Source organism: Amia ocellicauda, unplaced genomic scaffold (genome assembly GCF_036373705.1).
Source record: "Amia ocellicauda isolate fAmiCal2 unplaced genomic scaffold, fAmiCal2.hap1 HAP1_SCAFFOLD_255, whole genome shotgun sequence".
Taxonomy (NCBI): domain Eukaryota; kingdom Metazoa; phylum Chordata; class Actinopteri; order Amiiformes; family Amiidae; genus Amia; species Amia ocellicauda.
In genome coordinates this window covers 9,039-15,298 of record NW_027102818.1, presented here as the reverse complement: position 1 = coordinate 15,298, position 6,260 = coordinate 9,039, and the positions used below count along the sequence as shown (strand labels likewise).

Sequence of the window (6,260 nt, the reverse complement as noted above, 5' to 3'; positions counted from 1 at the left end):
AAGCTTGATGCTCACACTCACGCCAAAGGTTTCTTCTCTACGCACACGTCTCGCTCTGTCGCACGGCCAGGTCCCGAGTGAGCCAAGTTGCGCCCAGAGTGCTGTCTGTGGTGGGTCACTTGCGGCGGGCCTTCCTGGTGACAATGAGATATGCAGTTGCATCTAGGTGTGGTGTCCTGTCCTCTTGGCTTCCTTTGGCAAATATCCAGCCTGGCAAGTGTTGTCTTCCTGAGGAAAGGCAAGCAATGCAATCAAGGAATTCCTGGAACTCTGAGAGATGTTTTTGCTGTTGACGACGTGTCACTTTAGAACAGGACAACATGCATCTCTACTTGACTTGGCACAATCTGTGAGGGTTGGGCCAACACAACCTACGCAATGTGTCCACACATTTGCTCGTGTCTTGAAATACTTGGAATGACCTGTGACCCCATGCCATGCAGAAGTCCACAGCTATGCGGGTCAGCATGCACTGCTCCTCATCCCCAATGTGCCACTTGTAAGAACTGTGTAAAAAGCGACATAGAACGTGATCAGCAAAGAAACACAATTCTCCTGAGAACGGATTTTCTAGGTATCGTCTCACCTGAATGGCAACAGGCTGCTAAAACTATTATCACACGCACATTGCATGTTAAAGTATGTCAGTAAGGGAGTAATTAAAAGGGCAAATGTGTGAAGTGCAAGGAGTGGCCTTTAGTCGCAAGGTAAAAAAGTAGACAGACAAACTAAAAAATGACTTGATACAAATCATTTATTTAGTGCAGACAGACCGCGACCAGACACAATAAACTATTCGCACTCAATATAAATTCACAGCAAAATAGGTTCAGTTCACAATATCCTATAACAAGCTCTATTCAACGAATCGGTTAAACGTTACAAAGGGCATTACACTTGTTGAAAAACAATAGCACACGGATCGAACATGCTATCCTCGCTGTTTTATTCGATTTGATTAGACGACTGAAATGTTTTGTGTGCGGACTGAAAGCACACCTTAGCCGAGCACGATCACAATCTATATCCACAGTTAATTTAAGCAGTATCATATTGTAACCGTTTCAGTTTGTTATCAACCCTTCCGGATCCAAAACCAGGAGTCAGACACCCTTTTCGGTAGACACGCTGTTGACTTCTCACAAGCCCCATCCGCCTTCACAAAGGCAGTGCTAGCAGTGGAAAGAAGGAAGAACTGCAGGAGAAACGCCTGGGGCTATTTAGAGCCCGATTACTCATGTAGCGTTATGTTGGGAACAGAGTCCCTGATAAGAGCATTTGGGCTCTGAGCTGAAGCACTGATCTAAAGAAGACCTCTCCCCCCCCAAAGTTATCAGATTTCCTTAGCTCATCAGCTTGGAACTGGTTTGCATCAAAGTGACAGTTTTGGGGAGGATGGCACCAAGAAGAGGCCAAATAGTTTGGAATTCTGCTATGAGATGTCTGGAGAAAGGGGCCTGTAGGTGATAAAAACTCTTTGAAGTGGACGAGAGCCGAAATCCCGACATAGAGCTACGAACCCGGGCCAACCGGCATTTCCAAAAGATGGCATGGATTGACATCAGTCATAAATCAAGCCCCCCTCCAATAGGACACTGGGGGCTGAAACCGAAATCCAATCTCAAGAACTCAGGAACCAATCACCTATTGATCTGACAGACTATAAGGAACAGCGGACGGTCTTTCTCTCTCTCTCTCTCACCTGAACCAGTAACTCGCTGCCACAGCTCAACCTGTAGCTCTGTTGCCAGAACCGGAACCAGAAACCAACCAAGTCTTTGCCGGCAACAGAAGAGTTAAACTGGGAGAAGGAGATTGAGCCGTACGAAGAATTCTTTTAAAGGACTTTATTAAATAAAGAACTTTACAGACTGCGCTGCCCGCCTGTGCCCACCTGATCAGTGGAGTGAATACAGCTGGACAATTGACTAAGTCGACTGTATACGAAAGTGTCAGTCATTTAAATAGCTATTTGAGTCTTAAGAAACTTGACCCTTGGAACAAACAGGGCCCTGCTTTCCTCAAAGAAGATTTTGTGCACAACCTTGGAGCCTTCAAACCAGTGGAAAATCTGTTTGGAAACGACACTACTTTCGAGAAACCCCAATTTCCAGGTGCATCGACTGAGTGGAAGTTCTTGGACAAAGCCGAACCGGACTGCCTTTGTTCCAAACCACACGGACCTCGTGCCGTGTGCTGTTATCTGAGCCAGAGAGGCCTCTCTGCGACGAAGTTCAGATAAGTTTAACAGTTTGGAGTTCATGATTCATGACATTTGAGAAATCAATTAGAAATGTTAATCTGTGATTCATAACTCTAGAATGTGTAATATCATTTAGTTTTCTTAAATATAAATGTGTGTTGCATTAAACTGTTTTGTTGATAATTTTAGAAATAAAATCTGTCAACGTCGAGAAATATCTTCTCATTCCTGTTTAACTGTTTAGTCTGAAATTGACACAAGTTAATAGACATTAGATTATTGGTGGCCCTGCCTATCCTAAATCATTGAATAATAATCAGTTAAGGGAAAGTGTGGTAACAAGTAATGATAGGATCTTTCTCGGCACCTAAACGTAAATGAGACTGATATATATATAACGAGAAGTTACCTGACATAAATACTAACCTGCGTAGTTATTTAATGTCTGACTAATAATACTAACGAGAGACTCACCTTCGTCTTACTAACCGGTATTGTAGTCAATGTGTTTATAACCTTTTTTGTTAATCGATTTGTGTTATCATATGAAATCCCATGGTCTTTGATTTGGTCACGGAAGTGATTTGTTGATCTAGAGTTGAATTTTAATTAGTTCTTCCCTTTTGTATAATTAGTGTAGTGCTACATTTAGTCTTTGTTTTGAATAAATTTGACAATTTATATCTTTGGAATTGGTGTCTGCGTCCAATTATTACAGAAATTGAGTTCTACAAGATTCCAGGATTCGTGATATGGTGACACTATAAATTCACTTCTTTACTTGAAATTTATAAGTGTACCTTACGCTACAATGTTTAACTTGTGAAAATGAGCCTCATTTTAACTGGGCTGAGGAATGTGTGGCTGCTGTTGCAGACTTGCTGGAGTCAGAGGAGGCCCTTCGGGATCAGGGTTGAAAACCACTGCAGGCTATCATAGAAAAAGCTTAATTTCGAAGGATGTTCTGCAGGGTATGATTAAGTCACTTTGAGTGGCTAACTTACGGATAGTGTCATGTTTGGACAGCAGAACTTGTTAACTTGCAAACCGCATCAAAATGGTCTGAAGCTTTCACTTTGAAACAGTTCAAATACTTATTATGGGGCCAAGCAACACATTTGCTGGAAGCCTTTTGTTATTGTTTAGATTTTATTTTCTATTCCTCCAAAACGCATCTTCTCTGAAAATAATGATGCATAGGATGTGTGACCTGCTGTATAAAGTTGTGTTCAGGGTTGTTCAAGAAAAGTGCATTGTTTATATCGTTTGGCCATGTTGGATTGGTCAGAAATAATTTGTGTGCAGTGTAATATATTTTTGTTAAGTAACAGTGTACAAGCAAACTCTCAGTTGAAAATAATTCCTTCTGAAGTTTTTTATTTTATTATTATTTTACTTTTATGGTTGAGTTTTAAGGAGACACTTCTTAGTAGATTTGTGTTCAGTGCAGAACCTTGTAACTCCAATGTCATAAAAAACAAACAAATGAAAAACAATATAGGCAGTCACAGTAACTTGTCAGCTTAAACTGGCTTGGTCAAGCTGCCTCCCTTCTTGAGCTTAAGTTGCTTGACTGGTATACTGGTTTTTCCAGTTTTTCCTCTTTTGTTTCTGGGAGCAACACAGGTGCTTTTGAGTTGCGGGGGTGACTTCAGGATCTCTAGGTAGCACACTGTTTTAGGCAGGCTCCTTTGAGCATCTCCTGGGAGCACACTGACTCATCAAGGCTCAGGAGCTGGACTCCGTTTTTTAGCAGAAGCACCGTCCTCAGATTTGCGAATGCGTTTCTTCCCAGGCACTTTAAAAACCCTGCTGTCCTGACCAGGATCCGTCCCCACTTCCATTCCCGTGTCCCACACACTGCTCAGTGTTGTCTTCACAGTCTCCATCTTTTCAGTCTGGTCACCAGCCCTCTCGCTGCTCACCCCCACTCCACTACCTGATGCCCCGTCCTGCTGCTGTATACTGCCATCCAGTCCAGTTAAACGGCTGTCATCCGTACTGTCTGATGCTCCACAAACATTAGCTGACACACCGCTAACACCTGGGACCTCCACAGTCGGCACGGTACCGCCGCGGTCGGAAGTCCTCTCAGCGCCCACACTCTCCTGTACCTTGACCTCCAGACCCTCACTCTCTTCAACAGCCTCCCCCGCAGCCCCTCTTCTCGCCTCCTCTGCCACTTCGGCTGCTCCGCTAGTAGGGCGGCCGGGCTGCTCACCACTCCCCGACCTGGCCTGCTTGGGCTGACCCCCCCGTCGACTGGGACCAGCACCCTCATCCTGATCCTTCTCGGGGCAATGCCTAACAGTGTGGCCTTCATTACCGCAGTTGAAGCACTTCATAGAATCAGATGTGACAAAGACAACATAATCATTGCCATCAACCTTGAACTTAAGCACAATGTTCAGATCCCCATTTATGTCATTCAAAATCATGAATACCTGCCTTCTGAACGAAACAACATGTTTCAACTGCTGTGACTTACACCCCAGCGGTATACGTTTCAAACCCGACATTATCCACCCATGTCTCGCCAGTTCCCTCTCTAATAGGTCGTTTGACAGAAAACGAGGGACATTAGACAAAGTAACTCTCCTGGCCGGAGCTGCTAGTGGGGTGACATTGATCAAAACACCACCGATCACTATACCAGTCTCAACGATACGCGAGACCAACTCAATGCTGCTCAGAAACAGCACAACAGACCCGCTCATACGAGCTGCCGACTTTATATTTTCACAACCGACAACTTGCCCGATCGCCAGAACACACTCCTCCACGGGCAAAAACTCATCAGAGGTCACTTTAACGCCATGCCGACGTGTTAAAGTCTCGAATAAAAAACTCTGATTCCCCCCCTCCCCGACCCAGCCCCAGACATCCCGATCGCTTCGCTGACTGCAGGAGTCAGCTCAGCATGGGGAAACTCTTCAGAAAAACCTCTTACAAAACTGTCAAAGACACATTCAGAAAGAAAGAAAGAAAGAACGAAAAAAGTAGAGGAGAAAAACCACAAACAAACCTGGCAGCAGCAAACATGCACACCTGCACCTCCACACTCACTCCCAACAATCACAGCGGCAGACAGCAAATGTCGATAGTCAATAGTCGATAGATAGATAGATAGATAGATAGATGAGTGAGTGAGTGACAGTGCAGAATCAAATGTCTGGTTGTTACAATAAAAGACATCCTCTTCTATATAGATCGGAGAAAACCAGTGGCCGCGAATCAAGCAAAGGAATCCCGAGTGGCAGGCGAGACCTCTACCACTGTAGAGATAGAGATAGATAGATGAGTGAGTGACAGTGCAGACACAAATGTCTGGTTGTTACAATAATAGCCATCCTCTTCTATATAGATCGGGGAAAACCATTATTTCCAAGAAGGGTTCAACACAGGCACCTTCTCCGTTAAAGCCACGCAGTCGCCACCAGGGGGCCCCAGGCCTCGGTGTTTCAGGAAGGTGAACGCAGCACGCCAACCCGGAGGTCTCGCCACTTCGTCTCCAAGCCTCCCAAGAAGAACGTAAACGGCCCTGATCGCAGACACAGGCCCTCACCCAGGGAGACCACCGCTTTGCCGCCGCTGCCCCAGCCATGGGGCCCAGGTCCCACCGAGACTTGAACTCGGATCGCTGGATTCAGAGTCCATAGTGCTAACCATTACACCATGGAACCAAGCTTGATGCTTGTGCTAAAGGTCTCTGCTCTACGCACACGTCTCGCTCTGTCGCACGGCCAGGTCCCGAGTGAGCCAAGTTGCGCCCAGAGTGCTGTCTGTGGTGGGTCACTTGCGGCGGGCCTTCCTGGTGACAATGAGATATGCAGTTGCATCTAGGTGTGGTGTCCTGTCCTCTTGGCTTCCTTTGGCAAATATCCAGCCTGGCAAGTGTTGTCTTCCTGAGGAAAGGCAAGCAATGCAATCAAGGAATTCCTGGAACTCTGAGAGATGTTTTTGCTGTTGACGACGTGTCACTTTAGAACAGGACAACATGCATCTCTACTTGACTTGGCACAATCTGTGAGGGTTGGGCCAACACAACCTACGCAAT

At 45.4% G+C, this 6,260-nt stretch overlaps 1 non-coding gene across 1 annotated transcript; it reads right to left on the bottom strand.

Moving 5' to 3' along the window:
• Positions 1 to 5,814: 5,814 nt before the first annotated feature.
• trnaq-cug (transfer RNA glutamine (anticodon CUG)) lies at positions 5,815 to 5,886 on the bottom strand. The gene has a single exon. It is a non-coding gene; the product is annotated as a tRNA-Gln (tRNA).
• Between the last annotated feature and the right edge of the window lie 374 nt (positions 5,887 to 6,260).